Below are 21,909 nucleotides of genomic sequence, written 5' to 3' on the forward strand. Positions count from 1 at the left end.
TGCATCCTCAGAAGGACTCAGGAGAATTGGAAGGAAAAATCTGAGGAGAGAGTACTGTGAAACACAGAAGAGGGCTCTCAAGTTGAATAATTCCAATATAGGAGGTAAAAGAGACATATTTTTCCTTTCACTGGGAATGAGCTGTTCGAATGGGTTGATTTCACTTATTGAACCCCAAAGCAAAGTGATAGCCTGGAGTTGGGGGATACAGCTTCTCTGAGTTTCAAACAAAAGTTCTGTGAATTTGGTCTCCCGAGGCTTTATTTTTTTTCCTTATTAAATAAAATCATAGCAATAAACATCACCTACTTCACAACATTGTTGAAGGATTAAATAAGATAAGGGCTATAAAATACTTGGCAAGATCACCAGCATTAATTTAAATTATTCTCCTTAGGTTTTATATAATATCTTAGGGTTTATGTAATATTGATTTAAAAGTTATTCTCCTTAGGTTTTATATAATATCCTAGGTTTTTATATAATATCAGAGGTTTTCTTTTAAATTTTAAGAAAATCATAAATTATAAATTTTTCATTTGATGAAACTAAAACACAGAATGTCTTTTATAATATCTGAGCAAGCATATGTCTTTATGGAAGGGACACCAGAAAAAGACAGTGAGACAATGATTCAAGGTTAGTTAGTATAATTTAGAGGTAATACCCAGAAATACTGGGGTGTGAGACAGAAAAGGGAAGGCAGCCTGTACAGGTCCCTTTAGGATGCAAGTTACCACAGTAATGGAGCTTATCCTGCTAGGGAACTAGGAGTAGTATAAAATGTGAACCTCAGAATTATCATCGTCAGGGAGCTGGATATTTATACCTTATTTCCTTCAGTCATAGGTTGAGGACTGGTCTTGAGGAAGATTAATTCTGCCTACCGTATGGTAACAGAGAATAGCTCAGGAAACATGTAGGTGGTATCAGTTGAAAGTTGAGGCAGCATATACCAAAGTGGTAAGAGGAAGGAGAACTAGAGCATTAACTGCAAGGGGTAATTTATATATAAGTGTAAAATTTAATGCAGTGACTGGTACATGTACTGTTTATAACCAATACAGAGAACATATTTTTCTTCAAAACCATATCACCATTCATATCACATTTTCAAGGGTATTTAATAAATAAAAATTCATTATAATTGTATATTTTAACAAATTTTTTAAAAGATTTTGTTTATTTATTTGACAGACCGAGATCAAAGTAGGCAGAGAAGTAGGCAGAGAGAGAGAGGGAAGCAGGCTCCCTGCGGAGCAGAGAACCTGACAAGGGGCTTCATCCCAGGACCCTGAGATCATGACCTGAGCTGAAGGCAGAGGCTTAACCCACTGAGACACCCAGGCGCCCTAAACAAAATTTTCTACATTGGATACTGACCATATATAAAGAATATAAACAAGTCTGAAAAGCTTCTAAATGTGTTCCCAGTGTCCAGTCCCACATGTAAACCGTTTGGACATCACCAATCTGTCCTAACAAGAAAAAAGCTGAATAGAGACTCTATTTGAATCCATGAGCAGTGAGGACACAGGACAAACTGCTGCCCTAAGATCAAAGAGACAGAAAGGTGAAGATAAGGTGTCATGGCTTACTTGTGTGGATTCGGGAGTAGAAACTGCTATGACAACCATTGCCAGGATAGGAAACTCTCATCAGTGATTGACAAATTGCTGGAGGCTTCGCATAGACAAGAGTTATTTATTCCAGGGAACCCAGTTATAGGGAAACCCCCACATTTTTGTGAGATTTACCTGCAGGAGCTTGACCAGGTTCTCACATTGATTTTTAGAGAAAAATCCCAGCAAAAGAAAGAAGGAACCATTCAGAAATTCACCAGAGCACTCTGTTCTTAACAAGGCCTGCCTTCAGAAGAAACAAGCAGACCAGAACCTAACCTCCTCTGGTATTATCAGAGCCCAACTGACCTACAGAAAAGAAAATACCCAGCTTCAGTCCAGCCTTCACATGTGCGAAAGGAAATACCCAATTCCAGCTCACTGTTGTCATTCAGCAGAAAAAAAAAAAAAAAAAAGAAGAAAAAACAAACAAACAAAAATACCTGAGAAGTACTTGTTAAGTTCATAGACAAAAGACGTAGGCTTACCAAAAGATGAGCCCTAATCACAGAGCTATAGAACACTTCCCCTCCCTGTCACATTACCACACATTGTTTTGTTTTTTAAAGATTTTATTCATTTATTTGACAGAAATCACATGTAGGCAGAGAGTCAGGCAGAGAGAGAGAGAGAGAGAGGAGGAAGCAGGCTCCCTGCTGAGCAGAGATCATGGCTGCGGCTGCGGGGCTCGATCCCAGGACCCTGAGACCATGACCTGAACCGAAGGCAGAGGTTTTAACCCCCTGAGCCACCCAGGCGCCCCTATCACCACATTATTAAAAGCCTATGTGCAGCAGTTCATTTTACCAGGTACACCATATCAAGGTTTTAAGAAAAAATTACAAATCTTGCTAAAAAGCAAAAACACAATTTGAAGAAACAGCAAGTATCAAACCAGACATGGCAGGGATGTTGGGATTATCAGACCAGTAAATTAAAGCAACTATAATTAATATGCTAAGGGCTCTAATGGATAAAGTAGATAGCAAGCAAAAATAAATGGGCAATATAAGCACAGAGAAGGAAATCCTAAGAAAGATATTTTGCTCCCCAAAATATGTTAGAGATCAACAACACTGTAATAGAAAAGAGAGGTGCCTTTGGTGGTATACTGGGCACCGCTGAAGAAAGACTCTGAGCCGAGGATATATCAATAGTAACCCACAAAATGAAAAAGTGAACAGAATGAAGAGGAAAAAAAATAAAAAACAAGCAAAACAAAATAACTCATGACTATGGGACAACTGCAAATGGTGTGACATATGTGTAATGGAATACACAAAAAGAAAGAGAGAAAGAGAATAAATGTTTGAAACAATAAGAACTGAGAGTTTTCCCAAGTTAATGTTAGACACCAAACCACAGATACAGGAAACTCAGAGAGCCCTAGGCAGGATACATACTAAATCAAACAAAACCACACCCAAGGATATCATTTGAAAATTACAGAAATGAAAGAAAAAAGGTCCTGAAAGAAGCTAGAGGGCAATAACACACTACCTATAGGGGAACAAAGATATAAATTATATCTGATTTCTCCTGAGGAAACATGCAAGCAAGAAGAGAGGGGAGGAAAATATTTATAGTGTTGGAAGAAAAGAAAAACACATCAAACTAATATTCTATACTCTACAAAATTACCCTTCAAAAGTGAAGGAGAAATGAAGACTCCTCAGGCAAATAAAAATTGAAGGAACCTATTGCCATTAGACTTGCAATGTGTAAAAAATACTACACCACAACAGGTAGGATTTATCCCATGTATGAAAGGTAGGTTCAACATTCAAAAACCACTTAATGTAAACCATCACATCAACAAACTAAAAAAGGAGCATCATATGATCATAACAATAGATGTTGAAAAAGCATTTGACAAAATCTGACATAATTTAGCCTTATTATGTTTTAACCATAAACAGTACTTCATAGTTGCTTTAAGGAAAGAAAACTATGGAACTTCAATTTAATAGAACTCTTCCCACAGGATGACGTATCAAGAGTCACAAAAATAAACTCAGAAGTGTAGAGCACTGAGAAATGGGGAGTATATTATCATGAGTTTTTAAGCTTCTTTTAGTGCCACTAGATGGCATATATGAGCTGTGAATCTCACTTGAACTAAGTTTAAGGAAATTTATAATGACTTATTTTCCCACAGTATCCAATACACTCCCAAATATCTTCTCTTTCATCTTTAGCAATTTTCTGTTGTTATTTAAACTAAGACACTTTTACATATTTTTAAAACTATGTTATAATCAGGTGCAATCATTTAATAATTAAAATAACAACACATGATTATTTCTATATCAAGTTACAATAGAGCGATTTTTATATAGATATTTTAAGTGTATGAATTATGTAAGGAAATAATGTTTCCTTTGGTTCTTTCTTAGAAAAAATCATCAATCGTTTTCAATATGAAGCTTTGACCACAGTAGCTAATTTGGATGAAGTGTCAAAAAATGACAGAAATCTTATCAGATACTGCTAGAAATGAAGGAAAGGCTTTACTCTGTTGAGATAATCATATTAAAAGATTGTCACTTGAGTAACTATTGGCAAGGAGTCTTTTTCTTGATTATTACTTTGAATGAAATAATTGTCTTTAAGAGAAACAAATTATAAAAACAATCTGAAAGGGGCTTCCATTGATTATCAGTATTAACACATATGCAAACATCAATTGAGAGCATTCTCACCCTATCCCAAGAGAAGAAAAAAGAGGGCAGGGAATGTTACACCCAGAGCTTGGTAGTATGTTGGAAGAAGAGGGGGACCAATTGAGGCCTCTCTCTGTCATCTTCAATAGCCAGAGGTCAGAAAAAGACAGACTCAAGCTTAGGATTTATTTATAAGGATAATGGAGCCCCAATAAATATTTAATTCTCAACCTGGGCAGATCCACTTTATAGGTCAAGACTTTAATTGGAAAAAAAAAGAAAAGAAAAATTTGGAATCAAGACATCTGGGATGATACATTTGATCAAATTGAAACCAGGTCTCCTCTGAACCTCTGGGCCATTCCTCCCTCTTAAAGATGAATGTTCCCTATTAATTTGAAGACAACATCTTACAATTGAACTTACAGGTAATTTAGGATCATCTTTACCTCCTCTCCTGGCCATCAGACTGGTAATGAGTCAAGTCAGAACATAACTCAACTGGAGAAATGGGGATACTGCCAAGGAAAGAAAATGACTATACACCAGAGAAACCACAGTACCTTAGTACAGTCAGGATGCTATAACAAAATGTCAATGAATTTTAGGGGGACATGAACATTCAGAACACAACACCTAAGTAGTATGTACCAACGGAAACTGCAAGTGTCTATAACACTAAATCCAGAGGGTGCTAAGGTTGATGGATCTAGAATTCTATAACATAAAATTGATGAGAATTTATCAATATGACAGTGATGGTTAATATCCTGGCACGGACCACTGGAGAAAGTGTTAACATGTTCCTGGAGGCTTGGAAAAATAAAGGACAACGTTAAATGAAGCAAAAATTGCAGAATTTTCACAGCAGATGGTTCAGGAAGGGATCAAATGACATCCTAGGGAAGATATATTATATAAAAGCAAGAAACACAACTCCCAGCTATTCTCCACAGGAGGGCCCAGAGAATACCACATTTATTAAATCAATAAGGAATCTACTGTGAGAGTAGCATTGCATTGAGAACCTCAATGGAAGTTGTTTTCTGAGGCCAGAGATGATAGGAGGAGATTTTGTTACAGAATTGGGTAACCTGATTGCAATGGTGGGGGGCGGACTGAAAAGAGGGAAGCTAGCGCATTTAAGAGTTAGAAACAAGAAACTTCATAATGAGCAACACAGAGTAGAAGCTGGAATTCCTGGCCCATGAGGAGTTATAGATATGGTTACTAGGATGTATAATTCCATGTATAAGATAAATCGGCAGTTAATTAGGGTATTCAACAATTTATACAATTGGAATAATTCAGATTTATTTATGATCTAGAGATTTAGGGTAGCCATCTCAATAAGAAGTCATGATTCCATGCTGTGTACCCAAAGCTGAGATATTTTGAAGACTCAGAGCCCATTGATTGAAAGGACAAGAGAGTCCTCATCGTAAGAAAATATTAATACTATAGAATGTGTATATGGTAGTAAGTCTCTTTGCAGCCCTTTCTCCAAGAGAAACTTAGGCCATTTTGCTTCCCTGTTTTACACTGATCATTCCAGACATTTTGACAAAGTTTGGATAGAGGGTTCAAGTTGAAATTGATTCCTAGATTCTAAAGCATCACCATGGCTCAGATTTAGGGCTCATGGAAACCAGATAAAATAAATGGGGTTCTAGCCCAAGTTCTACTCTCTATTCAGCTCTGCTCAGATCTTAGTCTACTCAGCTTATGCCCCATCTGGTGAATATTCCCATGGTTCCCAGATATATATTCTGAAGAGACATACCTGAGAGTATATGGGTTGCAGAACCACACCCTTAGTTCCTTGGCCTGTTGCAAAGACAAAATGCTAGTCTCTGAAACTGACCCCTCCTGGCAAATGTAGTAAATCAAAACTGGTATCACAACCTATGAGTAGGTTGAACACATAGGAATTGGTGCTACTCTTAAAGATATAAAGGGCAGTAGCCATTCCCACACAAGCCCCACTTTAATTCACAAGTCTTTCCTCTTTAGATGGCTTCTTATGGTAGAGAGGAATCTATTAAAAATGTAATCAAGTAGATTCATTTTCATCAGCTGGGCTGGATATAATAATTCTTTTATAGCAAATCAACACAGCCTTAGGTAAATGGTCACATTGATTTGGTGAATATATTATTTTGAGAAGTGGGTTTACATTAATGGAATGAACAATATTATATTTATAATTCACATCCTTACTCAGATTGGGTTAATTCTTACTTTCTGTCATAATATACTCCAATGGCCCAGGGTTTATGGACATGTTATCACATTGTTCTGTTGTATCTGTGTCATAATATTAATTGCACAGATGACCAAGAGAAAGTTGAAAGAAAGTTAGGGCCCTTGGTAAAACACATGCACATCAGAGAATGGAGATAAATCCTACAAAGGTTCAGGGATCTGCAAATTTAGTAATTTTTTTTAGACTTCCCATGGCTTAGAATAGTGGGAACATTCCCTCTAAAATAAAGGGAAGTTGTTTCACTTTGTACTTCCCACCCACTAAGATGGAGACACAATATCTGGTAGTAACACACTGGTCTACTTACTAGGTTACATTAAAAGATAATAAATTTGATTGGGGCCAGAGCAAGAAAGGACTTTGTAGCAGATCTAGGTTATAGAGTAGTAGCCCTGCCACCTGGACCATGCAACCTAGCAGGAATCTTGTGAAAAAGGCATCATGTGAAATTTGTGTAAAAATCCATAAACAAGTAAGAGAAAGACAATATAAACCTGGAGTGTTTAATGGCAAGTCCATGCCATCTACAGGAAAGAGCCCGCCGTTTAAAAAAACCAGCTCCTGCTGTGCTAGAAATAACCTATCTGACCAGGGAATACAAAGTTCCCATGTGGCTACAGCTGCCCATCATGAACTGAGTTCTATCAAACCAACTAAGGTAAAAGCAGGGCGATACCAACAATAATTCAGGGTAAAAAGAGAAGTACATCTAGGATTGAGCATGCCCAGTGTTAGCTGCATGGTCTGGTGGCCCAGACCTCCCTGCTATTCACTACTGTTACACTAACACTGCTCCCTCAGCTCAAATCAACATGGTATTGAAGGAGGAAAAAGGCTGTTTGCTTCACTGGTAAGCTAGTGCAGTATATGGATGCAGGCAGAAAAGAACTTTGCTGCATTAGCTGGTCTGAAAACCACAGCTGCTATTTCCAATCTCCCTTCCTTACTTGTCTATGTTAGAGTCCTTTCATTCTAGGCTAGAACCTCTGATGAGTCTTCTGTTGAACTGTGATACAGTTCTACTATTTCTCTCACTGTCTTAAAGTTCTCCTACAGTAAACATCCTGCAAGCAATATGTGTCTGACAACTTTTTTTTTTTCCCCCAGAGAATCTAACCTAAGACACTAACTGACTTAGGATGTAAACTTTAGAGAAAAAACAAATAAACAAGTGAAAACTTGTGTGTTTTTTTCTTTCAGTATTGCTACTCTCATAAAATAATGCTAATTTTGCAGAACTCTAAAGTTTTAAAGTATGTCAGGATAATGGAATTAAGAAAGGATATGGGTTATTTGCAACTTATCAAATAAGTTTATTAAAAAAAGTGTGAAATTGTTTACTACTTAGATATTTGATTTTGTCCTTTGCAGAAGAGAATCAAATCCCATTACCGAGTAGTCTAATAAAGAATCCAGTCTTATTTCATGATATACTTTTTTAATTTAGAAATTATTTCATATGAATGATTTCTATTTTTAAGTGTCTTAATTTAATGCTAGTTATAAAATACAGTTAAAATCTGAACACAGTTGGAATCCTAAGTTATTTTCTATTGGTGATTACCCTATCATCATAGTTTTGAAACTAAAAACAGGCACATCTCTGCACAAAAAAAAACACGAGCATAATTGCAGCAGGAAAAATCAGATCTATGAAAATATGTGACAGGTTACACAAAAATATCTATGTTGAAAAAAAATATACTATTTTATTGTGAAAAGCTGTGTTTTTAAAAGACCTTTTCAAATGCTGAAAGTAACATGAAGATATGGTGACCTTTATGCTAGTTAAAATCAAATGTCTACCGTTGGAATCACTTTCTTTTTTAATTGTTCAGCTTCTTGACTTCTCTTGTGTGACTGTCAAATAGAACCTGCATTTCTCTCATTGAAGAAGGGAAAAAAATACTTTGTCAAATATTTATAAAAACTTGAATGACTGTTAAACATTGAAAGCATAAATTTGACTAATCAAATGTATTATAGACATACATATTTTATAATGTTAGTATTTTGAGGAAATAACTTTTGTAATTAATCACTGGTTCAACAGCTGTGTATACATGACATTAGATTCAGCAATAGTAACAAAATCTCAAAGTCCTTATTAATATATGAATAAGGAGAGGTAGTAACAGTATGGATTAATAAATTCATATCCCTTGAAAACATCATGATAAATGTATATTGCATATTGCTTATCACTATATCCCACTAATGATTTTTTTAACTTTTTTTCTAATAAACCTAACAGAGTCACTGTATGTTCTTGAATGCTTAGCTTGTTTTTTTGAAGCATTCTTCTCTTAATTGCCATCAACATCTGTTGACTGCATCTCCCAAGACCCTGAAGAAATTTCTTACTGAAATATTAGGAAAGAGGTGAAATCTTTGAGGTGATACAAAATATACACATAGTTGGCACACATTTATGTACACCAAAAGATATTATGAATTACTGGAAATAGCCTAATTCTCATTCACTCACTCACTCACTCATTCATTCATTGACTGTCATCTTGGAGAGGTTGGAATTACAGACTCTGGATCCAAACCTTTGGGATTTGAATCTTATCTCCACCATTCACCATCCATGTAAAACATCATACAAGTTACTAGACCTTTTAACTTCATTTCTTTAGCAAAATGAGACAGGTGAATATAGTACCGACCCCCTAGGATAGAAGTGAACATTAGATGAGTTCAGATGTATGCCTGGTACATAGAGATTGACCAATAATCTATGAATTTTTGGCAACTACTGATAGAAGGAAAGTTCTTTGCTCTTATATGCATATTGTCATATGCTGCTACTTGCCTGCAAGACTTAAAAGGTTTAACTCATATACACCTTTAATGAAGAAATGAATTAAATGCTGTCAAGAAAGAATAATACTAAGGTTGAAAAGTATGTGACTTTAACATTTAATATAAGAGATACAGTCCTAGAATTGGTGGTGTTTACTGAATAAGGACTTTATGGGATTTGGGGTGGCTTAATTTCTATGTATAATGTACTCCAGTTTTAACATTGGGAATCACTCTCACTTTCTCTTGAAATGGGAATGAAATGACACATTTTAAGAGCAAATTTGGTATACTTAACACATATTTTAACTTTCACTATTTTTTTTCCTACATAAAAGTCGTAATTACAAAGACTTGAGTTCATGGTGAACAAATACAGAAATGAATGAATTGTTTTCTAATGAAGGAAAGTAGTGTGGCCCTCTTTGGATGAAAAAATTCACTACTTGGAGAGCAATGATGAAGCAAATGCAATGACTCTCTTGCATATTATTTATCTAGTCAAGTGAAGGTATTGATATAATCACAATATAACATGGCTTGTGGTTTATTAACTCTTAGAATCAAATTATCAGAATCAAATTGTGGTTACTTCTGGAGACTAAGATTGAGGAGAGTGGTGGGGTGCCATGGGTTGAGGTAGAAGATTGTTGTTTTTCATTATAACTGCTTATGTACTATCTTGTTTTTATGTATATGTATTACTTGGGCACTTCAAAGAAAACCATATTGTTGATTTTCTTGAATTGAATTTAAGCTTAGCTTTTGTTCTCTGATGGTGACATCATGTGTTATATTAATCTTGTGGTACATTAATGAAGAAACTGGGCAGTACTTCTAACTGGCACTTCCTGACTACTATGGTCCTTACTAAAATTTAAAATACTAGTTTAAAAATATACGTATCCAAGTTGTTCCTCCTGAGAAATATTTATTTAGGGGAGAGGGGGCCCAGAAATCTATTAGTTAATAAGCATCTTAGATAATACCTACAATTAGTTGACCTTGAAAAACATTGCTTCTGAATACACTTAATAAAATCTTAATGGAGACATGAAAGAAAATGTCATTTTAACAAATTTTCTGTGGCATACACAATGCTTATCTAGATTTATTGGGCAGCATACTAAATTTAAAATTAACATGACATTTTTAATTATACATGTCATATTCAAAGTTACATGAATAATGTGTAGGAGACATGTTTTATGTGTTAATTGTTTTGTTTTATTTATACTGTATGCCAAATGCTCCTATTTAACCAAATTCCAACTTTTTTAGGTCTCAATTCAAATACAGTTGCCACCCAAGGAACAAATAACTCATTTTGCTATTGGCTCTTTTACACTCATTCTTACCTATTAGCTTCTGCTTTATTTTGTTATTATTTTTTTAAAGCTTCACCTTTTAGAGTTTTCCTCAGTTGTACCTTCTGATGAGATATACTCACTCTAACCATAAACCAGTAATTGGCACTTGAGCAATCCCTCTGCCTAGAGCAGTGCTTCTCAGTCCTTGCTGCAGAAGAGAAGCACCTGAAGGCAAGTAAGCTTTTAACATACTTCAATCTTAGTCAAGAAGAACTGTGTGTAGGACACAGGCATTAGCATTTTTTAAACAAGAATTGCTACCTTTTTAAAAATTTTAGTTAGTTAATATATAGAGCAATATCTGTTTCAGCAGTAAAATTCAGTGATTCATCACTTACATACAACACCCAGTGTTCATCGCAAGTACCATCCATAATACCTACCACCCATCTAGCCCATCCTCCAGCCAGCTCCCTCCATCAACCCTCAGTTTGTTCTTTATCTTTAAGAGTGTCTTATAGTTTGTTTCCCTCTCTCCTTTCTTTTATTTTCCTAATTGCTATATTTCATCTGCTTTCTTTCTTAAATTCCACATATGAGTTAGATCATATGTTATTTGTTTTTCTCTGACTTATTTCATTTAGCATAATGCACTCTAGCTCTATCCATGTTGTTGCAAATGGCAAAACTGCATTCTTTTGATGGTTGAGTTATACTCCATTGTGTGTGTGTGTATATATATATATATATACACCATTGTGTGTGTGTATATATATATATATATATATATATATACCATTGTGTGTATATATATATATCACATCAATATTACATTCTTTTGATGGTTGAGTTATACTCCATTGTGTGTGTGTATATATATATCACATTTACCAGTCAATGGATATTTGGGCTCTCTCCATAGTTTAGCTATTGTTGACAACACTGCTATAAACATCAGGGTGTATTTGCCCCTTCGAATCTGTATTTTTGTACCCTTTGAGTAAATACCTAGTAGTACAATTGATGGGTCATAGGGTAGTTCTGTCTTAAACTTTTTGAGAAAACCCCATACTGTTTCCCAGAGTGGCTGCTCCAGTTTGCATTCCCACCAACAGGGAAAAGCGTTTTCCTTTCTGCACATCTTTGCCATAACCTGTTGTTTCTTCTGTTAATTTTAGCCATTCTGACAGGTGTGAGGTGGTATCCCACTGTGGTTTTGACTTGTAATTCCTGATGGTGAATTATGTTTAGCATCTTTTTATGTGTTTATTAGCCATCTGGATGTCTTTTTTTTTTTTTTTTTTGAAAATTGTCTATTCATGTCTTCTGCCCATTTCTTAACTGGATTATTTGTTTTTTGGGGTATTGAGCTTGATAAATATTTATAGATCTTTTGATACTAACCCTTTATTGGATATATCATTTGCACATATCTTCTTCAATTCCATAGGCTGCCTTTTAGTTTTGTTGATTGTTTCTTTCACTATGCAAAAGCTTTTTATCTTGATGAAGTCCCAGTAGTTCATTTTTGTTCTTGTTTCCCTTGCATACAGAAACATATCTAGTAAGAAGTTACTAGGGCTCAGGTCAAATAGGTTGCTGCCTGTGTTCTCCTCTAGGTTTGGTGGTGTCCTGCCTCACATGTAGGTCTTTCATCCGTTTTGTTTATTTTTGTATTGGTGTAAAAAAGTGATCCACTTCATTCTGCCTGTAGCTGTCCAGTTTTCCCAGCAGCATTTGTTGAGGAGATTCTCTTTTTTTTCCATTGGATATTCTTTCCTGCTTTGTGAAAGATTAGTTGACCATATAGTTGTGGTTCCACTTCAGGGCTCCTATTCTGTTCCACTGATCTATGTGTTTTTGTTTTCATGTCAATACCATGCTGTCTTGATGACTACAGCTTTGTAATATAGCTTGAAATCTGGAATCATAATGCTTCCAGTTTTGTTTTTCTTTTTTTCAGGATTGCATTGGTTATTCAGGCTCTTTGATGGTTACATATAAATTTCAGGGTTATTTTGTTTGAGCTTTGTGAAAAAAATGCTGTTAGTATTTTGATAGGGATTGCATTAAATTTGTAGATTGCTCTGGGTAATACAGATATTTTAACACTTTTTCCTTCTAATCCATGAATATGGAATGCTTTTCCATTTCTTTGTGTTCTCCTCAATTTCTTTCATAAATGTTCTATAGTTTTCAGAGTACAGATCTTCTAGTTAAGTTTACTGCTAGATATCTTATTGTTTTTGTTGCAATTGCAAATGTGATCAATCCCTTGATTTCTTTTTTCTGCTGTTTGTAATTGGTGTATTGAAATGCAACAGATTTCTGCACATTGATTTTATATCCTGCAACTTTGCTGAATTCAAGTATTAGTTTCAGCAATTTTTTTGGTTTTGGGTTTTGGGTTTTCTACATAGAATATCATGTCATCTGCAAATAATGAACATTTGACTTCTTCCTTCCCAATTTGGATGCCTTATATTTCCTTTTGCTGTCTGATTGTTGAGGCTAAGACTTCCAATACTATGTTAAATAGTAATGGTAAGAGTGAACATCATTGTCTTCCTAATGACTGTAGGGGGAAGGCTCTCGCTTTTCCCTATTGAGGATGATATTAGCTGTGGGTCCTTCATATATGACTTATGATGTTGAGGTATGTTTCCTCTATCCCTACATTGTTGAGGGATTTTTTAAGAATGGATGCTACAGGAGTGCCTGGATGGCTCAGTTGGTGAAATGTCTGCCTTTGCTTGGTCATGATCCCAGGGACCCGAGATTCAGCCCCACATTGGCCTCTGCTCAGTGTGGAGCCTACTTCTCCCTCTCCCTCTGCCTGCTACTCTACCTATTTGTGCTCTCTCTGTCTGTCTCTGTTGGGGTCTGTTATCAAAGGAATGAGACTGAGACAAAGTGAAAGTTATGTAGAACTTTATTCTATGCTAAGCATTAGAAGTCAGACTGCCGGTCAGGGCCACCTCCAAAGAGAGCGACCCCCTCCCTATCTCACAGGCTGGTTTTATAGGGCATAACCACAGACCCAAGGTACGTGGCTTCTATTGTTAAGGCATTTATTCCCGGAATCGATACCAGGAACCATACCAGGAGCTACTGGGGCATTTATTCCCGGAATGAAGTCCATGGGTGTAAACAACAATATGGCTACCTAGGCAATATGGAGTTGCTCTGGCTAAGCAGGCCCTAATAGTTAAACAGGTTTTAACATTAAATTGGCCCCAACAGTCTCTGTGAAGTAAAAAAATAAAATCTTAAAAAAAAGAATTGATGCTGTATTTCATCAAATGCTTTTTGCATGTTTTGACAGAATCATATGGTTCTCATCCTTTATATCATTAATTTGGATATATCAGTAACACTGATTAATGTATCAACGTGATACACTGATTCATTTATAGATGTAGAACCACACCTGCAGCTCAGGAATAAGTCCCACTTGATCATAGTGAATAATTCCTTTACTGTAATGTTGAACTTGATTGGCTAGTATTTTATTGAGAATTTTTATATCCCTGTTCATCAAGGATATTGACGTGTAATTCCTCTTTTTAGTGGGGTCTTTATCTGGGTTTGAAAACAAAATAAAACTGGCTTTATAGAATGAGTTTGGAAAATTTCTGTTCATTTCTATTTTTTGGAACAGTTTGAGAAAAGTAGTTATTATCTCTTCTTTACATGTCTGGTAGGATTCCCCTGTAAGCCCTTGGACACTGGACTTTTGGTTGATGGGAGATTTTTGATTACTGATTGAATTTCTGTGCTGGTTATGTGTCTGCTCCAATTTTTTATTTCTTCCTATTTCAGTTTTGGTAGTTTGTAGGTTTCTAGAAATTTGTCCATTTTTTCCAGATTCCCAGTTTGTTGGCATATAATTTTTCATAGTATTCTCTTATAATTGTTTGTATTTCTCTGGTGTCGATTGTAATCTCTCCTTTTTCACTTGTGATTTTATCTGTTTGGGTTCTTTTCCTTTTTTGACAAGTCTGGCTAGGAGTTTATCAATTTTGTTAATTCTTTCAAAGAACTAGCTCTTAGTTTCCTTTATCTGCTCTACTATTTGTTTCTATATCATTTATCTTTCTAATCTTTATTTTTTACCTTCTTCTGCTGGTTATGGGCTTTATTTGTTGTTCTTTTTCTAGTTCCTTTAGGTATAAGGTTAGGTTGTGTATTTGAGACTTTTCTTGCTTCTTCAGGTAGACCTGTATTGCAATATATTTCCCTCTTAGGACTGCCTTTGCTGCATGCCAAAGGTTTTGGACTATAGTGTTGTCATTTTCACTTGCTTCCATGTATTTTTTTTTTTAATTTCCTCTTTAAATTCCTGGTTAATCTATTCATTTTCTAGTAGGATGTCCTTTAATCTCCATGTATTTGAAGTCTTTCTAAATTTTGTCTTGTGGTTGGCTTTAAGTTTCATAATGTGGTCTGAAAACAGGCATGGTTGATCTCGATCTTTTCGTATTTGGTGAGGGCTGCTTTGTTAGCCACTATGTGGTCTATTCTGGAGAATGTTCCATGGGCACTCAAAAAGAATGGGTATTCTACTGCTTTACGATAAATTAAGTCCATCTGCTCCAGTGTGTCATGCAAGGCCATTGTTTCCTTGTTGATCTGTTTAGATGATCTATTTATTGTTGTAAGTGAAGTGTTGAAGTCTCCTGCTGTTATTGCATTATTATCAATGAGTGTCTTTATGCTTATTAATCGACTTATATATTTGGGTGCTCTCAAGTTGGGTCCATAAATACAATTGTTAAATTTTCTTCATGGATAGACCCCTTAATTATGATATAATGCCCTTCCTCATCTCTTGTTACAGTCTTCAGTTTAAAATCTAATTTATCTGATATAAATATGGCTACTCTGTCTTTCTTTTGACACCCATTAGCATAAAAGATGGTTCTCCATCCCCTCACTTTCATTCTGCAGGTATCTTTAGGTCTAAAATAAGTCTCTTGCAGGAAGCATATACATGGATCTTGTTTTGCTATTCATTATGATATCCTGTGTCTTTTGATTGGAACATTTAGTACATTCACATTCAGAGTGACTACTGAAAGATATAATTTAGTGCCTTGTGTTACCTGCAGAGTTGGTGTTTCTGTTGATGTTCTCTGGTCCTTTCTAGTCTTTGTTGTTGTTTTTTCCCCCCCTCCACTCAAGAGACCCCCTTAAAATTTCTTGCAGAGCTGGTTTAGTGGTCATGAACTCCTTTAATTTTTGTTTGGGAAATTCTATATTTCCCCTTTTTTTCTGAATGACAACCATGCTGGATAAAGAATTCTTGGTTTCATATTTTTTCCCATTCAGCATGTTGACTATATTCTGCCATTTTCTTCTGACCTGTCAAGTTTCTATGGACAGATCTGTTAGTGAGCCTGACCTGTCTTTCCTTGTAGGTTAAGGACTTTTTGCCATTGCTGCTTTCAGGATTTTTCCTTTGTCTGTATTTTGTGAATTTGACTATGATATACCTTGACGATAGTGGGCTTTTGTTGAATTTAATGGAAGTTCTCTGTACTTCTTGGATTTTGATGTCTGTGGTGTCCTTCCCCAGATGAGGGAAGTTTTCAGCTATAATTTGAATATAACTTCTGCCCCTTTTCCTTCTCTCTTCATCTCCTGGGACTCCTATGATATGAATGTTACTACTTTTAATAAGTTGCTGAGTTCCCTAAGTCTACTTTCATGATCCATTATCTTTCTTTCCCTCTCCTTTTCAACTTCATTATTTCCTATAATTTTATCTTCTATATTACTGATTCACTCCTCTGGTTTGTCCCTCCTTGTTTTTATGGCATCCAATTGGGGTTTGCCTATTGTTTTGTTGTTGTTGTTGTTTTCTTTTTTAATTAAAATTTAAAATATTTTTAATTATTTAATTTTGGCCTGAGTAGATTTTAGGTCTTTTTGTCTCTGCAGTAAGGGATTCTCTAGTGTCTTCTCTGTTTTTTCCAAGCCCAACCAATATCCTTATAGTCATTGTTTTAAATTCTAGTTCAGACATCTTACTTATATCTGTTTTGATTAAATCCCTGCCATGAGTTCTACTTCCTGTTTTTTTTTCCTTTTGGAGTGAATTTCTCATCTCATCATTTTGTCCAGAAAAGAAGAAAGGAAAAACACCAAAAAAAGAAAACAAAACAAAACTAGACCCTTTGTGTATTTTGATCTGCTTGTTAAAAGAATCTAGATCCAAAACTAAAAATATAATATAATAGTATAGTATAGTATATAAAAATAAAAATTTTAAAACTAATAAAAATTTTAAAAGGAATATAAAAAATGATAAATGAAAAAAATAATTTAAAAAAAACAAATAATAAGAATAGAAAGGAGGCTAGATTCCATTTCTCCTAGAGCTGAAGATTTGAAGCCCTTCATGATCAGTAAACTTGGTGCAAGTGAGTTGTTTGTGCTGGTCTTCCTGGGGAAGGATCTGCTGCCCTGATTCTCAAGTGAACTTGCCCTAGTGGAAATGAGCCTCCAGGGTACAGGGGTCCAGGGCTTCGTGTAGACAGCTCCTGCCTTCACTAGGTGGTGCTCTTTTTACTCCCTGAAGTCTTCAGCACTCATAGGTGAGGTGAATATGGTGGCACAGCTAGCCCTGAAGCTGAGAGTTCACACCCCCACACCCTTCAGTGAACCCTCACAGAAGAGCAATTTATCACCCCTCTTATGTTCCCAGTTTCTGTCACAATCCTATGTTCACCCTGCCCATGTCTGAGCTTTTTCATCTTAGGCGCATGACTGAGTTTCAAAGCTACACATTTTAAGGACTCCCACAGAACAAACTGGCACTGCTTCCTTGGGGAAGGGTCTCACCATACTTTTGCTGTTTGCTGGCTGTCCCAGAAAATTGGTCTCAGGGCCATGCAGTGGTTCACAGTTTATGGCAAAACAGAGCAGTCATCCAGCACCAAGACCTGCTGTTCTCAGCTAGCTTCCCTGCTCCTATGAGTGGGAACAGTGCAGCACATTGGTGCCACCTATTCTTCTTGCAACCCGGGGGATCCTCAGATCATACTGTCACTCCTGGGATTCCACCCCCGTTTTGCCACCCGAGCACCTTTAAGCCAGTCACATTCCCCACAGTAGTGGACACATAAAAGTTCTGATTTTAGACTCCACTGCTTATAATACTTTGCAGTAGCTTCAATAAGCAGGGCTCCCTCCCTGCCTGCTCCCTCCTTATTACCGATAGCTATATCTCCTCCAAGACAAGTCTCTGTGCCTCCTACCTTCCAAAAGGTGGTCACTTTTCTACTTGTAGATTTGCAGGTTTTTGTTCTCTCAGAACTTGCATTGATTTCTTGGTGTTTAGGATGATTTGATAACTATCTAGCTGTGTTTGAGGGACAAGACAAGGTTAAGGTCCTTTCCCCACTCCTCCTGCATCTTAACTCCTGCCTCAGAAAGATACTTTTTTGTTGTTGTTGTTTTTAAGATTTATTTATTTACTTGAAAGAGTGAGAACATGAACCTGGGACGGGGCAGAAGGAGAGAGTGAATCCTCAAGCAGCCTCCCCCCTGAATGAGGAGACTGCAGTGGAGTGCAATCCCCACACCCTGAGATCATAACCTATACAGAAATCAAGTCAGCCACTTAACCAGCTGAACCACCCTGGTGCCCCAGAATGATACCTCTTACTTACGGATGAGGAAACTAACTTCAAACACGCTATATAATCTTGCTTTCCCCATGTTTATATGGAAATTAAAGACATGTCTCCAGTTTATCTCTTATTTCCCCATCCAAGCTCTTCCTTCCATGTCTTCAGTATATGAACCAAACATTATCTATTGTTTATTCCATGTGTGATTTAAATAAAATTCCTCCTTTAGTTTATCATTGTACACACACACACAACATACATGCACACATTTATGAAAGAAATAAAGATAATAAAGAACTCTACCCATTTTAGAACAAAAGTATTTTATAACTATCAATTGAAGTTATTTATGTTGTGCTACTTTCCCATGCTTCTCTTTTCTTGTGCTAGAAAAATCTCTGAAAAAAAACCCAAAAAACAGTTTATACCTGGTTACTCATTTCCATTAAGGCATTAATCCCTGTAACGTGATATTTACCTTTTCAAAGGTTACCAGGACCAAATCTCCTCTTCTGCAAACAAGATTTGAGTGATTAATATTTGATTGGCATTGGGGATAAACATTCAATTAATATTTGCAACTGTCTTCCTAATGTTTATAATAAGAAAACAAAGAGACCGGTAATACTCTATGTGGTGTAGTGTTTTAGGAGTGGAAGCTTTCATTCAAGTTATCCAGAGAATGTGGTATCTGAGTTGTCTTGCTTTACAAGTAGAAATTAGTTATTGAAAAAAGATTAAGGGGTTCAGAAAGGGCATAAAACAAAAAATTAATATAAACAGTTTATATGCAATGAAGTCCTATTCAAAAGAATAAAGGGTTGACACATTGTTATAGACTTTGTGAGCTGCAAGTGGTGTTATATTCCCAGAATTAAAGGCATATATCTGGAATTACATATGTCCAGGGATAGAGAAGAACATGATTGTTTTCATTAGCTAAGGATGTGGAATTTTTACAATGTGAAGTTGGCCCCCAAGTCTGTTTTCTTACTAGTTAAAGTTAGAATAGTAATATTACCCTCTCCTTCATGTTTTCATGAAGATTACATATTAGGATGCTTTTTGTCAACTAGGTCTGGCACTTAGTACACACTCACAAGATGCTGTCTATAAATATATTCTCTTGTTATTACATAGTAGCTGTGGAGGCAGCATTTGAAATTGTGGGGCCAATTTGGAACCTACCACCTTAGCAATCAAAAATGATTAATTAAGGCTATTAAGGTGGTAATGGAAAATAAGAGGATAGCAGAAAGCATTTGAATCTACTTAATATGGTGTCTGTGTATTTTCAGAATATAGGTTTCAAGAAAAATGTATCTTAAAAATTTATGAATAATTATGATTAAGAAAAATTAAACTGAATTTTTGAATAGGAGAATAGTTTATTGCTATGATGCACTTGGACCTTTAAGTAAAAAATAAGCATTTATAATTCACTTAAGTGTAGTTTGAATAATTGAAACTTGACAGCAATTTAATTAATGCTTTTCCTTAGTACTGTGAAATTTTCTCCATGCTTTTGGAATACTTTTTGAATGTAAGGACATTGATACTGTATTCTGTTTCTTACCAGAATCAATTGCAGATTCATTGTAAACTATCAATGGCTAGAAGAAAATAATTTATAATTACTATTCTAGTCTAAATTCGTATCCTTATACATAGATGTTGATGTTATCAATGACCTTGTGGTTCCTAATGAGATTACTACTTTGCAATTCACAGAGCCACTATATTAGAGTCATTTATACAAAAAAAATCTGACAACTGATTAAAATGATGTCTTGTTTACTCTTATTATTCATGCATTAAGTCAATACTTGTAACATATTGAAGGCTTCCTTAGAGTTTCATAGCAATTTACTCAAGTTTTAAATTCTAATTATGTGTCTTGTTTATGAAATGCAATAAGATTGCAGTTCAGAGTGAGAAGAGAGAGAAATTTTAGAGATTTGAGAAAGTAGGAAAGCTCTGAAACTGTCATCACTGACAGTGGCAATGTGAATTTATTAGGGACATAGACAAGTGTGGGTGTATTGACGACCATTTGGAAGCATGGTTATAAATCCAAAGTGAGTCCAAAATGCATAATTGTGTTATTTTCAACAAGTATATACTATTGCTTAGGTGCTGTCAAAAGAGCAGATGATCACTGAATTTAATCAGAATTGAAGTTTTTTTCTGCCTAAATTTAAATTCAAAGGAGGCTGGTGGACAAGAGTTAAATGTTTACAAATAGAACAATAATACTAGACAGTGGATTTAAGCTAGTTAAAAAGAATGATCCCTGTAAATAAAGAGAAGGTAGTAGATTCCTCAGCATAAATATCTGAGATAGAGAAATACCTAAATATTTTGGATCAGATTAGGTAATGACCAGAGTGAGATGTTTGTTATCTAAATTTTCTAAGGTGTTGCAATTATTTATGATGACGAAGTACTGACGGTGACTCTGGGAGTGGGTATCTGCAACAGGGAGGACAAAAGAAGGGCAAAGGAGTTAAAAAACTGATCAGCCATTCTGTAACTAGAAGCCATATTGGTGGGTAATTTTCATGGAGGTTTATTTACTTATTTTTTTAAAAAAATTTTAAAGCTTTTCAGAAAGAGAATGCATGTGCAAGCACAAGTGGGGGGAGGAACAGAGGGAGAAGCAGATTCCCCACTGAGCAGGGAGCCTTGATGCAGGACTGGATCCCCCAAAGACCCTGGGATCATGACCTGAGTTGAAGGCACTTAATTGTCTGAGCCTTTGAGGTGCCCATGTGGTGGTTCAGTATGCCGTGAAATATGCCAGGATAAGTGGTGAAAATAAGTCCAATTAGCTGGAAATTAAATTCACTGGTGAACTTGAAGGTAACAATAATAGTTAATGTCTGTTAAAATTTGAGGTGATATATACCTCAAAGGTATTTTTCCATATTTGAAATATTTCAGTATTTGAAGGAGGAAAGGGGTGCTTGGTTGGCACAGTTCTTTGAGCATGTGACTCTTGGTGTCACTCAGGGTTGTGAGATCAGGTCTTTCGTTGGGCTCTACACTCAGTGTGGAATCTGCTTAAGACTCTCTCTTCCTTTGCTCCTCCCCGTCACATGCATGCTCTCTCTCTCTCAAATGAATAAATCTTTAAAAAAAATTTGAAGGAGGAAAGAGACACACTGGATGAGGAAAAATGGGGAGTAAGTAATTTGTTTCATCTCTAGGCTCTGAGATTTTGGGATATGTTGCAAATATTACCTTTACAGCAGTGTTCTTCCAAGTTAAAAAAAAAAATCTTTTAGTGTGAGAAGTTAAAGGAATAGCTTAGTGGAAAACACTGACACCCATATATTTTACAGTACAGTGTCATACATGCTACAATGAAGTTATATGTATATTTTTATAGATGCATCTAGTTTTGACTAGATGGTAGCACTGGGAGAGGGTTGCAGTGAGGATATCTGAATCTAGTCTCATAGTATAAGAAAGGCAAAGGGCTTGAAGAGAAAGTTGGTCCATCCAGTTGGAGAGGAATCTATAAAAGATTTTGAGTTTGTACACCAACCTTGAAGTTGTGACTGTGAAAACTCTTTCCTACAGTTCTCTAGCTGTATGTTC

General features: G+C 35.8%; 1 pseudogene; it reads left to right on the forward strand.

Moving 5' to 3' along the window:
• The first annotated feature begins 1,589 nt into the window (after positions 1-1,589).
• Positions 1,590-21,909, forward strand: part of LOC101688981 — a 45,753-nt pseudogene continuing 25,433 nt past the window's right edge.

The sequence above is a fragment of the Mustela putorius genome, unplaced genomic scaffold, assembly GCF_011764305.1.
Source record: "Mustela putorius furo isolate JIRA1106 unplaced genomic scaffold, ASM1176430v1.1 tig00003845_pilon_pilon_pilon, whole genome shotgun sequence".
Taxonomy (NCBI): Eukaryota; Metazoa; Chordata; class Mammalia; order Carnivora; family Mustelidae; genus Mustela; species Mustela putorius.